Source organism: Cricetulus griseus, chromosome X (genome assembly GCF_003668045.3).
Source record: "Cricetulus griseus strain 17A/GY chromosome X, alternate assembly CriGri-PICRH-1.0, whole genome shotgun sequence".
NCBI lineage: Eukaryota > Metazoa > Chordata > Mammalia > Rodentia > Cricetidae > Cricetulus > Cricetulus griseus.
In genome coordinates this window covers 61,087,855-61,105,049 of record NC_048604.1, presented here as the reverse complement: position 1 = coordinate 61,105,049, position 17,195 = coordinate 61,087,855, and the positions used below count along the sequence as shown (strand labels likewise).

The window sequence follows — 17,195 nt, the reverse complement described above, 5'->3', positions numbered from 1 at the left end:
TTCCCTGGGTACCCACTGTGCCAGGGACAAGCACATGGATCTAATCAGAAAGGGCCTGCTCTTGCCCTCCTCAAATCTTTTCTTCCCTTGGTATCTATTAATCCTTCCTATGTATCCTGGCTGACTTCATGGGAAACTTTCCCAGACTTTTCTTCTCATGGGTGTGACAGTTGTTTTGGGAGGAGCTTGGACAGACATGGAAAAGCAATCCCAAAAACCACCATATTCCCAAAAGGTAATTAAAGAGTGTCTAGTCCACAATATCTCCAAATGCAGTATACAAATCACTTGCATCAGTACTGACTAAACTGCATATTTTAATTCATATTCTTGGAAACACTGCTAGAACTATTGAATAAGAATATCGTGTGCTAACCAAAGGTATAATTTTGTGTGTTTTTCTGTTGATTCTGACACATATATTGAACTATTAGAACCACTGTGAGTCTCTATCATGAGAAGCAGGGTGGGTCATTAGGAAATTGGAACCAAAAATCAACACAGTAACTACTGGGTTAGACAATCCTAATGTTCATGATGGCAGTGGAGTACTCAGACAAGTTACAACCATCTTGTATATCAGTAGCAATTGTTTATAACAAATAATTGAAGAGTACCTATCAGGTTCCAGGCATTTTATATACATCATCAGTATCATTTTAACTAGTAACAAGTGCACTTTTGATAACTAACTTCAACTTTTACCAGTTTTACCTGATTAAATTTACTCAATAATCTTATGAAAGAGACACTATTATTATTCCCATTTCAGATGAGAAATTAAATCACAAAGGAAGAGAATAATTGGCTTTTTTTATGCTTGATAACAAGTAATAAACCAAAGCCTGGAAGTAGTGGTTCATTTTACAATAAAAGGAGTTCCAGAAAGGTGAGACCTAAGTTTCATTTGACTCTGATCTGAAACAAGCTCAGAACACAAACCTAGCTATGGTTAAACTAGTATGATAATCAGGTGTCCTACAAAGCAAAGGCATAGACTTCATAACCTGGTATAGGGACCATAGAAATAACCAAAGCTCTTAGACCACCATAATCAACCTAAACATTTCATACTCAGGCATTGTGACTGTCAGAACTTTTGTCTTATCCTTATTCCCTTTGGCTATACAATCATCATTCAAATCAAAGTTTTCTTTTTCTTTTCTTTCTGTTTTGGTTTGTCAGGATGGGTTTTCTCTATGTGATAGGCTTGGCTGTCCAGGAAATCACTTTGTAGATCAGGCTGGCCCCAAAATCATAGAGATTTGCCTGCATCTGCATGTGCCACCACTGCCTGGCCAAAGTATTCTGCATATTAACCTTCAACATACTAAGAGCTTTCCACCTCCATGCTAGAAGTTTCTGTGTGGTAGCTAAGGAGTTTTCTCCATTTACCTATTTTGCTGGGTAGGTTTTGTCAACTTGACACAAACTAGAGTTAGCTGGGAATAGGGAATATCAACTGAGGTAATGCTTTCATCAGATTTTCATGTAGGCATGTCTATGAGGACATTTTATTTTTTAATTAATTAATTTTACATCCTGGCCTCAGTTACCCCTTATCCTCTCCTCCCATTACCTTCCCCTCAACCCCTTTCAGTTTCCACTCCCCATCCACTCCTCGTCTGTTTCTGTTCAGGAAAGGTCAGTTCTTTCATGAGTATTAACAAAACATGGCAGATCAAGTTGCAATAAGACTAATCACCTCCCCATGTATTAAGGCTGGGCAAGGTGACACAGCATGAGCAGTAGGGTTCCAAAAGCCAGTAAAAAGTGGCCATTTCTTGATTAAATACTGATGTAAGAGGACCTGGCCCAGTGTACTATTTGTTTTTGCTCATTTTAGGGGCCCACCACCCAGCTCCCAAATAAATCAAAAATAGAGACTTATTCTTATTTATGAATACCTGGCCTTAGCTTGGCTTGTTGCTAGCTAGATTTTCTTAACTTACATTAGCCTCTCTACTATTTTCTTATGAGCTTTTATCTATCTCTATTCTGTATATGTTACTTTCCTTCTTACACCATGGCTGACTAGGCGCCTGGCTCCTGATATTCTCCTCTTCCTTCTTTCACTTGCTGGTTTCTCCTATTTATAATTTCTGCCTGTCAGCCCTGCCTATCCTTGCTCCTGCCTCACTACTGGCCATTCTGCTCATTATTAAGATCATCAGGTATTTTAAACAGGCAAAGAATCACAGCTTCACAAATAAAGCCTAAACAAAAGTCACACACATTAAAATAATATTCTAACACAGCCCAATCCTAGGCTAGCAATCCTGAATTGCATAAGAAAGTAGGCTGAACAAGCCATGGATGGATAACAAACAGGTAAGCAGAATTCCTTCCATCATTGCCTCTGCTTTAGTTGCTGCTTCCATATTCCTCCTTGAGTTCCTATTCTGAAGTCCCTTTATGCTAGATTGTAGACTGCTAAGGTGAAACAAACCCGTTCATTTCTAAGTTGCTTTTGCTCAGTGTTTTATCACAATAACACAAATAAAACTAGGATATCTATATTCTTTTTAGTTTTGTAGCATGTTTCCTTTCCTATGTAGATAGAACTAATATGAAAAACTAATACAACTGGCAGTATTGTAGCTAATAAAGACATAATGTATTAACCTCTTACTTGGTGTGTGGAAAGAGCAATTAATGGTGGGAATTTTGAATATTGTTAGAAATATTAACATAATTTTATTCCTAGAATGAATGGAAAGGCAATATGTATAGGCAAAAACTGAACTATGAAAGTATCATCATCCACTTTAACACACAGAGTAAAAGGAATTTCCACTTATGACAAATGGTTTTAGAATACTACAGAAAACTTAAAATCTTCTTATGTTTCTCAAAATTTGATGACATGAAAATGCTGGGAAAAAAGTTTGCTGATGCATTCACATTCCTTAAAGGAGCCCCACTCTGGGAACTCCTGTCCTGGGGTATGTAGGCAGGTCAACTCAGTCCCAGTGAACTAAGCAACACTGAGTCTGCTGAGATCACTGGGTTACTCCAGCCCCCACTCATGGCAGACAGGATAGCTTCTGCCCCTGTCTTGGGCCCAACTTCTGCCTGCCCACTCTGGGAACTCCTGTCCTGTGGTCTGCTGGCAGGTCGACTTGGCCACTGTGGGTTTCATGGTAGGTGCAGGCAGGTCTGAGGCACTCTTTCTCCAGGTGGGTGGGAGCAGGACTAGCACAACGATGTCAGCAAAAATCCCAAATATGAAGAGATTGATACATGCTAATTCATATTTAAACTATGGGGCTTCATATGTTCATACATGTGTGTGTGTATGTTATTTATCATCTAACTCACAATTAAAATGGAATTTTGTTCCTTCCTTTATTACCAGTACAAAAAGCAACTTCAATCTTTCAGTCTTAAAGTTTAAATTATTTTTTTCCAACTTTTTTATTTGAATTAGAAACAGGATTGTTTTGCATGACAATCCCAGTTCCCTACTCCCAACCGTGCCTCCCCTATCACCCCACCCAACTAAAACCCTATCACATATCCTTTCTGCTCCTCCTGGATGGTGAGGCATTCCATAGGGTGACATGAGTGTCTATTGTATCCTTTGGGATAGTGCCTAGGCCCACCCCTATGTATCTTGGCTCAGGGAGTATTCCTCTATATGGAATGGGCTCCCAAAATCCACACCTATCCTAGGGATAAGTACTGAAATTCTACAGGAGGTCCCATAGATTTCTGAGGTTTCCTCACAGAAACCCATGTTCCTGGGGTCTGGATCAGTCCCATGCTGGTATTCCAGCTATCAGTCTGGGGACCAAGAGTTCCCGGATGTTCAGGACAGCTGTTTCTGTGCTTTTCCCCAGCCTGCTCTGGACCCCTGTGCTCTTCACTTGTCCTTCTCTGCATCTGGGTTCAAGTTCAGTTCAGTGATTAGTTGTGGGTGTCTGCTTCTACTTCCACCAGCTGCTGGATGAAGGCTATAGGATGGCATATAAGTCAGTCATCAATCTCATAATCAGGGGAGCACATTTAAGGTACCCTCTCCTCCATTACTTAGATTGTTAGCTGGTGTCATCTTTGTAGATCTCCAGACATTTCCCTAGTGCCTGATTTCTTTGTAAACCACAAATGTCTCCCTCTATTTTGATATCTCGATTCTTGTTATGATCTATACTGCCCCGACTCAAACTTTCTGCTCCCTCATGTCCTCTGCATCCCTCTTCTTCTCCCCTTCTCATTCTCCTAGCTCCCTCCCCTCTCTTCCCATGCTCCCAAATTGCTCAGCAGATCTTGACCCTCTCCCCTTCTCCAGGGGACCATGTATGTCTCTCTTAGGGTCCTCCTTGTTTATTAGCTTCTTTGGCAGTGTAGATTGTAGGCTGGTAGTCCTTACTCTATGTCTAAAATCCACATATGAGTGAGTACACACCATGTTTGTCTTTTTGAGATTGGGTTACCTTGCTCAGAATGGTTTCTTCTAGATTCATCCATTTTCTTGCAGATTTCAAGATCCCATTGTTTTTTGTTTTTTTTTTTTTTCCCCGCTGAGTAGTACTCCATTGTGTAAATGTACCACATTTTCTCTATCCATTCTTCGGTTGAGGGCATCTAGGCTGTTTCCAGTTTCTGGTTATTACAAATAGTGCTGCTATAAACATCGTTGAACAGATTCCCTTGTTGTATGAATGTGCTTCTTTTGGGTATATGCCTAAGAGTGGAATTGCTGAATCTTGTGTTAGACTGGTTCCCATTTTTTTTTGAGGAGTCATCATACTGATTTCCAAAGTGGCTGTACATGTTGGCACTCCTACCAGCAGTGGAGAAGTGTTCCCCTTTCTCCACATCCTCTCCAACATGAACTGTCATTGGTGTTTTTGATTTTGGCCATTCTGACAGGAGTAAGATGGTATCTTAGAGTTGTTTTGATTTGCATTTCCCTGAACGACAGGGGTACTGAACACTTTCTCATGTGTCTTTCAGCCATTTTAGATTCCTCTATTGAGAATTGTCTATTAGTTCTGTACCCCACTTTTTAATTAGATTGTTGGTGTTTTTGGAGACTAGCTTCTTGAGTTCATTGTATATTTTGGAGATCAGCCCTCTGTCAGATGTGGGGTTGGTGAAGATCTTTTACCATTCTGTGGGCTGCTGTTTTGTCTTGCTGACTGTCTCCTTTGCCTTACAGAAGCTTCTCAGTTTCAGCAGGTCCCACTTAACAACTGTTGACCTCAGTGTCTTTGCTACTGGTGTAATGTTCAGGAATCGGTCTCCTGTACCAATTAATTCAAGGGTATTTCCCAATTTTTCTTCTAATAGGTTCAGTGTAGCTGGATTTATATAGAGATCTTTGATCCATTTTGACTTATGTTTTGTGCAAGATGATAGGCTTGGGTCTAAATGCAGTCTTCTACATGTCTGCAACCAGTTATGGCAGCACCATTTGTTGAAGATGTTCTCTTTGTTCCATCATATCAGTTTTGATTGTTTATCAAAAATCAGGTGTTCATAGGTGTGTGAGTTAATATCAGGGTTTTCAACTCTATTCCATTGGTCTACCTGTCTATTTTTGTGCCAAAACTAAGCTGTTTTCAGGACTATAGCTCTGTAATAGAGCTTGAAGTCAGGAATGGTGATGCCTCCAGAAGTTCTTTTATTGTACAGGGATGTTTTGGCTATCCTGAGTCTTTTGTTTCTCCATATAAAGTTGAGAATTGTTCTTTCAAAGATGAACCAAAAGATGCAAGAAATCAATCAAAGCCAAAAGAGCCAAGAAAATACAATTAAACAGCTGAAGGAAACAGTTCAGGACCTGAAAACTGAATTAGAGACAACAAAGAAAACAAAAACTGACAGAATGCTGAACGTGGAAAAGAGGAGCAAAGATGAAATTATTTTATTTTTATACAAAACAAAATGATAATAATTCATGATTAACTGGAATGGTTATTCTTCTCTGATCATAAAATTTTGTGTAGCTTTGTAGAACGGCAATTCTCAACCTGTGGATTGCTCTCTCTCTCTCTCTCTCTCTCTCTCTCTCTCTCTCTCTCTCATACACACTTTGGGAGTTCAATGACCCTTTAACAATGGTCATCTAAGACCTTTGAAAAACATATATTTACATTACAATTTATAACATTAGCAAAATTTAGGAAGTAAGGAAGGGAAATAATTTCATGGTTGGGGCCACCACAACATGAGGAACTGTATTAAACAGTCACAGCATCATGAATGTTGGGAACTATTGTCCAAGAAGAAAAGAGATCACAAATTTTATCAGGTGAAAAAGATTTCCCTCTTCTTCCAGTTGTGTGAATACTCTATCATTAGTGATGATTCCACTTTATCAATTGTTTTGCCTTGTATATTGATATACTTGTTCAATTTGCATACTATCTTCAATTAATATGGTGAATTGAGATGGCAAAATATTTTTACATCTCAGGGACAGATATAATGGCCATGTTACATAATCTCCCTTATGTTTTGAATTTGGTTAAATATATTTTTCTATAATGGTTTACATCTTTAGTTAAAGCTCATATTGTTCTACAGAGTTCCATTTGAATAGCTTTCATGACTTTTGGCATTCTTTCCTATTTAAATGATTGACAATATTAAGTAATGGAAACATCTGGCAAAATTCCTATCTTTGTGAGAACATTCATAATTTCCCATTTTTTCAGGGGTAGATAGATTGTTTAGCAGTTAAGAGCACTTGCTGATTTTCCAGAGAACCTGAGTTTGTTTCCCACACCCATAGCTGCCTATAGATCCAGTTCCAGGGGAATTGAGGCCCTTTTTGCTCTTTTCTGGCATCCATGAGCACTTACACACTTGGAATATGATCACATACACACAAATAAAAAAAATGCATCATTTTTGAGGCAGGAGTACAGCCTTGGCTACCCTGGAACTCCCAGTGTAGACCACTCTGGACTTTAACTCACAGAGATCAAACGTCTTCTTCATCTAATGTGCTAGAATTAAAGGCATGCATCACTACACCCAGGCAAAATTCACATATAAATTCTTTCTTCTAATACTTTATTTCTGAAGATAAACTTTTGTGTTAATTTGTAACTTATTATGGAGTTTTTATATCACAAAAGATGAAAAACTGGCAATCATTTTAATAGTACTTGTTATTCTTTTGTTTAAATTAGAAATAAAGAAGAGGTGCGAGATGAGACATGAGACTAAGAGAATACATTATCCAGTTTATTATAGGCCCAGCAGAGTAGAGAGACTAAAAGAGAAGACGAGCAGGGTTAAAGACTGACTACCATGGCTGGTTGTGAGAGAAAGAGACAGAGAGATCATAAGAGAAGAGGCAGAGAGAAGAGAAGAGGGGCAGAGAGGGAGTGAAGAAAAAGCAGACAGAGAGCGAAGCAGGGGAGTTGGAACTTTTAAAGGGAAGACTGCACATGTGCACTGAGGTTCCATGCATGCCCAGAGTCCTCACTCAGGCCTTAATGCATGGCGGGTGAGGTGGTGATGGCATGTCCATGTGCCTGCTATGACTGTAGTCAGGGGGCAGGGTCTGTCTCTTAAAGAGGTAGAGCTGATCAGCACCAAAGCCTCAACCTTTCAGTACTCACTTATAATCATTTTAAGTCCTGAAAGTCTAAAGGTATATTCTTTCCCGAACATCTAATTCTGTATCTTCTTTTTCACATGGCTAGTTTATACACAGGTTCATCAACTTCACTGATCCTTTCTTATAATCACGTCTTCTCTTATTTATCTCTTCAGTGGTTTTCTATTTCACTAAGGTCTACTCTAATTTTCATTTTCTTTGCTTGTTATCAATTTTCTTTGCTCTACTTTTATATAGATTTTGGAAATGGCACCTTATAATAGTAATTTGAGTCTTCTTCTTTTAGAATTCAGGCATTTATAGCCACAATTTTCTCTTTCAAACACATCGATAAACCCCATTTTGTTTCCACCCAGTTGAAAATTTTAATTCTCCTTATGATTTTTGTAAGATACCCTATACATATTGTTTGTTATCATACTTACCCTAGAATTTTCCTTAATATTTTGATATTATGATCAAGCATCCAATAGTGGGTTAAAAATGTGATTACATCAAAGTAAAAGCATGTGAAATATTTGTGGGGTTGATTTTTATGCTGAACATTGGACTTAGGAACATATACACTCTCTGCCATTGAACTATATGACTAAATGAAACTAAAAGTGTCTCTAAGGCAAATGAAAGAGGAAAAGATTCCAGGTACAAGCTACAGAATTGGAGAAATATCTGATGAGTGATTAATAACTAATATATCTAACGAACTCAAGTAGCTCAAAAGCAGAAAACAAATATATTATGTACAAAACTAGCAAACTAGTAAAGAAATATAAAAATAAAGAAATATTGTTCAAGTAATATTTATACATAACATAAAAGTGTTTGAAGAGGGCCTCAAAATTACTGATTGTCTTGGTTTGATATAAAATATCCTTCCAGGCATATGGATTTGGTCATTGGGCACTCACTTGATGATGCTGCATTTAACCTTCATCAGAGGGAAACAGGAATTAAAAACATAATGAGTTATCACAATACACTTGCTATAATTGTTGAATGATTATTGTAAATTAAGCAAGCAAACAAGAATTTTTTTTATTTTGATGAATACAAATTACTTTGTATTTACCCACAGCTTTGGTTCTTATAATTTTACTTCACTCTCTTCTGCAATAACCACTGAGACATGGGAGGAAGGGCTGTGATATTGATGTTCCCATATTCTCTTATTATCTATGCCTTTTCCATCTGTTAGTCTCTAGGTTAAACATTATCTAAGATTAAGATGCTCTAAGAAGTTCCTCTGATGAAGGTTGAAAGATGCACTAATCTGGATATAATAATACATCATTTGGAGTCAGTTTAAGATTATTCTGGTATATCAGAATAATAGTGATAAATTCTCTCCTAGGGTATATGACCTGTTTGCATACAGGTTCTTGACCTTGATAATGGTACTAATTATGATCTTTCAAATGGTGGAATGAGCCTTACATCCAACTGAAAGTTCTTGTTAATTCCCAATATATTTGGGCTACTATTGCACCATTGGTCATGTCTTCGTAGGTTGGCACTTAATGTAGCTTTCAAGATTCAGAGCTGGATAAGACTGATGATTCTTTTTTCCTATATAACACCAATAATACCCAATAGGAATAAAGCTTCCAGGTTAGAGGATTGATATTCTCCATGTCTTATGACTCATGTGTGTGTTGTCTTCAACAATAAGTTCTTACTGTCAAGTTCTAGAATTTAGATATATGAACTTACAGTAGCTGAAACAGCAAAAAGAAGATCTGAGCAAGTTCAAGACAGAGAAAAATCACAGCATGGAGACAGGATGTAGTCGCCAAGTAATACCACTTGTTGTGGAGCTATTGGCAGTTGATAACTACTGGGAAAAGTCAGTCAGTTTTCTTTAAAAGTGTGACCCCATGGTAGGTCAAGTACTACCTAGTGGAAGGCTAAGCATCAAAGAGAAAATGGGCAAAACAAACTGTACAGAATGAGCTTGAAAATGGACACAAAATTTGGTGGGTAGATAAAAGGGTCTGGATTTGTAGAAGTTCAGGGAGGAAGTAAATATGACCAAAGTACACTGTAGAAATTATCAAACAACAAATAAAAACAAAAAGGATAAAGATACAAGAAAATTGAAATAACTCCCTCCATCATACCAACCATGGATTAAAGCCTGATAACAACAAAAATGAAACAACAGAAAGTTTAAAAACTCTTGGAAACTGAACAACTTTTGACTAAATGAAAACCAGAGCAAGGTAGAATTATAGAAAAAATTAGATTTTCTAGAAATCAATGCCAATAAATGCACACTATACCCAGAATTATGGGACACAATGAAAGCAGTGCTAAGAGGAAAGTTCATAACACTAAGTGCCCACATAAAAAAGTTGGAGAGTTCTCATACTAGCAATTTAATAGCACACCATAAAGCTCAACAAAAAAAGAAATAAGCACAACCAAGAGCAGGAGACAGCAAGAAATAATCAATCTGAAACTTGAAATCAATAAAATTAAAACAAACAGAACAATGCAAATAATCAATGAAACAATTACTTGGTTCTTTGAGAAAATAAAGAATATACACAAACCCTTATCCAAAATAACTAAAAGCAGAGAGGACTATCCAAATTAACAAAATCCAAAACAAAAAGGGGGACATAACAATAGGCCCCTAGGAAATACAGAGAATCATAAGCATATTATTTAAAAAATTTGTACTCTAACAAACAGAAAAATCTAAAACAACTTGATAATTTCTTGAAAAGTACAACTTACCAAAGTTAAATCAATATTAGATAAACACTTTTAATAGATCAATAAGCCCTGAAGAAATAGAAGTGGTCATTGAAATTATCCCAATCAAAAATAAATAAATAAGCCTAGAGCCAGATGGTTTTAGAGCAGAATTCTATCAGTTTCAAAGAAGACCTAGTATCACTGCTCCTCAAATTATTCCACAAAATAGAAACAGAAGATACATTGCAAAATTCATTTTATGAGGCTATAGATGTCATATACTCAAGCCACATATAAACTCAACAAAGTGAATTACAGAACAATTTCCCTTATGAACATAAATGTATAAATACTCAATAAAATATTTGCCAATTGAATCTAAGAAGACATCAAAAGATCATCCACCATGATCAAGTGTCCTTTATATGAGAGATAAAAGGATGGTTCAATATACAAAAATAAACATTAAATGTAATCCACCATATAGCCAAACTTGAAAAACAAACACATGTGATCATTTCATTAGATGCAGCTATGACAAAATCCAACACCCCTTCATACTAAATGTCCTGGAGAGATTAGTGATACAAGGGACATACATAAACATAATAAAGATAATTTAAAATAATCCCTATATCCAACATTAAAATAGAGATAAACTCAAAGAAATTCAATTAAAATCAGGGAAAAGGTAAGATATTTCTTTCTCTACATCTATTCAACACAGTACTTGAAGTTTTAACTAGAGTAATAAGACACCTGAAGGAGATTTGGGGATACATATTAGAAAGGTAGATTTCAAAGTATCATTATTTGCTGATGATGTGATAGGATAAATAAGTGACCCTAAAATATTAATGGGGTAACTCCAAAAGTTAATGAACACTTTCAACAAAGTAGCTGAATATAATATTCCATCACCCAAAAACAATAGACTTCCTATATACAAATGACAAATGAGCTGAGAAAGAAATCAAGGAAACAATACACTTCACAATAGCCTCAAGTAACATAAAATACACTTTATTGGGTAATTCTAACCAATAAAGTGAAGACTTGTGTGATAATAACTTCAAGTCTTTGAAGAAAGAAATTAAAGAAAATATCAGAAGATGGAACAATTTCCCATGGTCACAGGGTGGTAGAATTAACATAGTAAAACTCACTATCTTATGAAAATCAGTCTACAGATTCAGTTCAATTGCCATCAAAATTCAAACACAATTCTTTACAGACCTAGAAACAACAATTTTCAACTTCTTATGGAAAAAACCATGATAAACAAAACAATCCTAAATAATAATTGAAATTTTGTGGCTATCATCATTCCTGATTTCTGGTTTTACTACAGGGCTATAGTAATAAAAACTGCATGGCTTTGGCATAAAAACAGCCATGTTCGCAAATGGAATCAAATTGAAGTACCCAGATAGAATCACAAAACTTATGGATCCCTGATTTTTGACAAAGAAGCCAGAAATACACATTGGAAAGAAGACAGCATCTTTAACAAATCTTGATTGTCAAACTGGATGTCTGCATGTAGACAAATGCAATTAGATCCATACCTATCACCCAGAACAAAATTCAAGGTCAAGTGATAAAAAAAAACACAATATAACCCCAGATACACAGAGCCTGATAGAAAAGAAATTGTGGAAGTACCTTGAACATGTTGGCACAGAAAACTATTTGAAGAAAACACTGAATGTGGAGGCACTAATACCACAACTTAATAAATGGGACCCCATGGAACTGAAAAGCTTCTATAAGACAGAGGACATTGTCCATCAGACAAATCATCAGCATACAGAATTGGGAAATATTTTTACCAATATTATATCCAACAGAGGAATAATATCCAATATAAATAACTGGAGAAAGTAGATAGCACAAAACCAAATAATCTGATGAGATACAAATCTCAATAAAGAATTTTCAAAACAGGAAACTCAAATGGCTGAGAAACATTTAAAGAAATGTTCATCTCATCATCCTTACCCATTAGAATGGATAAGATCAATAACACAAGTGACAACTCATACTGACAAAGATGTGAAGCAAGGGGGACACTCCTCCATTGCTAGTGGTAGTGAAAACTTGTACAGCTACTATGGAAATCAATATAGTGGTTCTACAGAAACTTGGAAATAGACCTACCTCAAGAACCAGTTATACCACTCTTGGGCATATAGCCAAAGGATCCTCCATCGTATCACCAGGACACTTGCTCAACTATGTTACTGGCAGCTTTATGTATTCCAGGAACTGGAACCAACATGGGTGCGGGTGCTACTCAACAGAAGATTAGAAACAAACAAATGAGGTACATTTATACAGTGGAGTACAACTCAGCTGTTAATAATAATGATCTCATAAAATTTGTAGGAAAACAGATGAAACAAGAAAAAATTATCCAGAATGTGTTAACCCAGATCAAGAAAGACAAATATGGTATTACTCACTTATAAGTGGATACTAGCTATTAAGTAAATGATAACCATTCTATAATCCATAGACACAGAGTAGTTAGGTAAAAAGCAAGGGTCTAGGGAGGTTCACATAGAACTCACTGGGAAGGCAAACTTTATAAAGTTAATAGAGTTCCCTTTAAGGAATCAAAGATAATGACAAATAATAAACTGTAGGAAATCAACAAACTCTTTAAAGAATGCCAAGAGAGCCAAGACAAAAACAGGTTAAGGAAACTATTCAAGAATTGAATAGGCACAGTTGGTACTCTTTGTGGTAGCATGTGAAGGCATATCTTGTCAGAACTCCAAAGGAAGACCAGTAAAATGCCTAAATACTGACATCCACAGTCAGACATTATATGGAGAGGATATCTAAGTTGGAAGTATTGTGACTCAGAAAGACAAACGTGGTAAATACTCACTAATAGGTGATTATAAGCTATGAAGTAAAAGTTACGCTAAGGTCCACAGACCCAGAGAGGGTAAGTAATAAAGAAGGCTTTAGGGCAGACACAAGGATCTCCCTGGGAAGGGAAAGTAGAATGGACTTTGCTGGTGGAGTGTGGGATAGTTAGGTTGTGAACAGGAAGAATGAATTTTGGAGGCAACACTTAGAGAAATGACTGGAATTGTGGGACATTTGGGGGGTGAGGTGGAACCCTAATGCAATGGCAACTCCATGGAATCTGTGAAAGTGACCCTAGCAAAGACTCTTAGTGATGGGGAACACAGAGTCTGAACCAGGCATATTCTGTAACCAGGAAAGTCCTCAAATGGAGTGATTGTGATACCAACCCAGCCACAAAACCTTTGACCTACACTTTGTCCTGCCTACAGTTTTCTGGGAGAAAAGCCTAGCAAAATCCCCATAAAGAGGCCAAAGAGGTGTCATCAAGCAAACAATGGCAGTAAATGCAGATTCCTACAGCGAAACATTAGGAGGAATTTAGGGAATCCTAAGAAGTAGGGGAATGAAGAATTGGATGAACCAGAGTGCTCAGGGACACCATGATAACAGGGCCCACAGAATCAATTTACAGGTATTCATGGGGGCTCCCAGAGATCAGGGAGCATGTAGTGGTCTGACTTAGGCCCTCTGCATATATATAATGGATGAGAAGCTTGGTCTTCTTTTGGGCTTGACAACAGTGGGAGAGGAGGTGGTTACTGGCACTTTTGCCTACATACAAGATCATTTTCCATCCTACTGGGGTGCCTTGCTGTGATGGTATGTACCTGATCATGTAGCATATTATGTCATATTTGGTTGATATCCCTGTGAGGCCTGATTTTTTTCTGAGGGAAGATGGAGAGGGGATGGATCTGTGGGAGAGGGAAGATGGGTGGGAAAGACTGGAGGAAGGGAGGGAGGGAAAGATAGTGTTGGGATGTAATGTATGAGAGAATAATAATAATAAATGTACCACTCTGGTGTCAATATTTGTCTTAGGTAGGATTTCTATTGCTCTAAAGAGACTCTATGGCGACAACAACTCTTATAAAGGAAAACATTTAATTGGGGGCTGGCTTAAATTTCAGAGGTTTAGTCCATCATTATTATAATAGTGGGAAGTATGGTGGAGTGGGGGCAGACATGGTTCTGGAGAGGGGCTCAGAATTCTACATTTGGAATCTCAGGCAGCAGGTAGGAAGAGTGGGTCACTGGGTGTAGGCTGACCTACTGAAACCTCAAAGCGTATCCCAGTGACAAACTTCCTCCCACAAGGTCTCACCTACTCCAACAAGGACACACCTCCTAATAGTACCACTACCAATTAGCCTATGGGGCTAATTTTCATTCAAATTACTACATTCTACTCCGTGACACCCATAGACTGGTAGCCACATCATAATGCAAAACTGCATTTAGTCCAACTTCAGACACCATGACCATTGCAACTATTCTAAAGGAAAGGAAATCATTTAATTGGAGCTGGCATACAGTTCTGAAGTTTAGTCCATTGTTGTCATGGTGTAAAGCATGGCAGGAGACAGGTAGTGATTGCAGTGGAAAGGTAGCTAAGAGCTCTACATCTAGATCAGAAGAGACCAGGAAGAGAGTGTGACATTGGGCATGGCTTGAACATCTGAGACCTCAAAGACTTCCCCAATTGACACACTTCCTCCAACAAAATCCTACCTCCTAATAGTGCTACTCTCTATGTTCCTATGGGAGTCCTTTTCATTCAAACAAACATAATCTTCTCCCTGGCTCCCACAGTCTTGTAGTAATAGCATAATGCAAAATGAATTTAGTCTCCCTTCAAAAGTTCCCATAGTCTGTCACAGTATCAGCACTGTTTAAAAGTCAAAATTCAGATATATGTGAGCGGCCATCTTGTCCCTGCCACTGACAGTCTCCGGTCGTGGTCACAGGGACGGGAAGACCACTGTCTGGACCTTAGCAGGTCATTCTGTCCCGGGTGGTACTTTCGGCCACCACCACAGCGGTCCCCTGTCTAAAGAACATGGCCATACCAGGACCAGGGGTATTACAGGCAACAAGGGTCTTTCACACAGGACAACCACATCTCGCCCCTGTACCACCTCTTCCTGAATATGGAGGAAAAGTACGTCTAGGGCTGATCCCTGAAGAAATTTTCCAGTTCCTTTAACCTAAAACTGGTGTAACAGGACCCTAAGTTCTTGGAACGGGGCTTAGATTATATTTTCTATCCAAAGAAATATATGTGATTACCCCAGAGACCTTCAGGGTTGGTGGTCTATGTGATTAAGAAATACGGTGCTCCTATTGGATAATTTCTTGATAAACTTAATGAGGAAAAAATTGCTCAACTAGAAGAAGTAAAGCCATCATGCATCAAACAAATCCAGGATGCAATTGACATGGAGAAGGCACAGCAGGCACTGGTTCAGAAGCACCACTAACTCTTTGACCTTCAGAAAAATAATATTGCCTTGGCCTTGGAAGTCACCTACTGGCATTGGCTACATATAGCATATAAGGAGTTAAAGAATTGCCTGGACTACCATATTTCTGTACAGGACATGATGTGTCAAAAGCAGGAAGAGCACATGATAGACTGGGTGGAGAAGCATGTGGTGCAGAGCATTTCTGCACAGCAGGGAAAGGAGACCATTGCCAAGTGCATTGCCGATCTAAAGCTGCTTGCAAAGAAGGCTCAAGCTCAGTCAGTTATGTCAATGTGTCTTATCTCTGTTGAGATGGCCAGAGAGAGAGTTAACTTAAATGGCAACTAGTCTGTATTTAGAACTTTCTGTATTGCTGTCTATTGAAATTATAGTGTGCCTTTCCTGACAAATGATCAAGATATATTTTGTGACTTAATCCTATTAGACAGTCAGGAATTTCTGGTCCTTGCTGAGTATCTGGAATTGGCTAGTCATCACTTTTGAATAAGTAATTTGCAACAACTTGCTGCCCAACTAAAATCACAAAGTTATAGTTTAAATTTGTAATTTGTTATACCATCTTGCAATAAAATGACATGTGAAACAATTTTTAAAAAGTCAAAATTAAAGCATCTGCAGAGACTTACTCAATCTCTTAGCTCTAATTCCCTGTAAAATCAAAGTAAGAACTCAGATCAAATACTTCCAATAAATAATGACACAGGACATATATTACCATGCTAAAAGAGTGGAACAGGAGAATAATGAGGAAATACTGCACCAAAGCAAAACCAAAAATCAGCTGGGAATTCCAAACTCAAATCTCCATGTCTGATGTCAAGACATTCTTCAAATCTCTAACTCCTTCAGCTTTGTTGACTGCAACATTCTTTCTTTTCTTGTACTGTTTCTACTCCCTGTTAGCAGCTTTTCTTAAAAGATATCCCATTGCTCTACCTTTTCTGACATTGGGAGGGGGTATCTAAGGAAATACACGCTTCACTTTTATAGTTACATGCAATGGCTTCTATAAGTTTCCATGCACGGACATCCCCGCCATATGCCTGGCCTCAGCAGCTTTCCTTAACTACGGAGGGTGATTCTATAACAATTTTTTTTTGTTTTCTTAACTCTAAAGCTAGAACCATGTGGCTAAAGCTACCAAATTCTGCTGCTTTCTCGGGCTGAAACATGGCTTCTGAATTCAAGTTTCATCACCTTTCTGTTGTTGATTGTTTTTTTCACTACCCAAGCTTCACTGTCCTGGAACATGCTCTGTAAACCAGGCTGGTCTTGAACTCTGAAATTTGCCTGTCTCTACCCTTATCTTTATGTATTAGTTGTCTACTGTGGTGAATATATTTGCACAGTTACTAGATACTTTCGTATTGAACATTGATTTGACTTAGATAAAACAAAATAAAGAGAAATTGCAGAACTCTGTAAAGTTAAGGCAGGGAAAATATTTTTACAGTGGTTTGATATGGTTGTGTGTTAACCAATTTCCCATATCTGTAACTAAGTATCAAAGATGAATAAGCTTAATATGTGAAAGGTTTATTTAGCCC

General features: G+C 37.7%; 1 pseudogene; it reads left to right on the top strand.

Annotated features, from left to right (window-relative positions):
- The first annotated feature begins 14,347 nt into the window (after positions 1–14,347).
- Positions 14,348–15,975, top strand: LOC100757129 (annotated as a pseudogene).
- Positions 15,976–17,195: the final 1,220 nt, after the last annotated feature.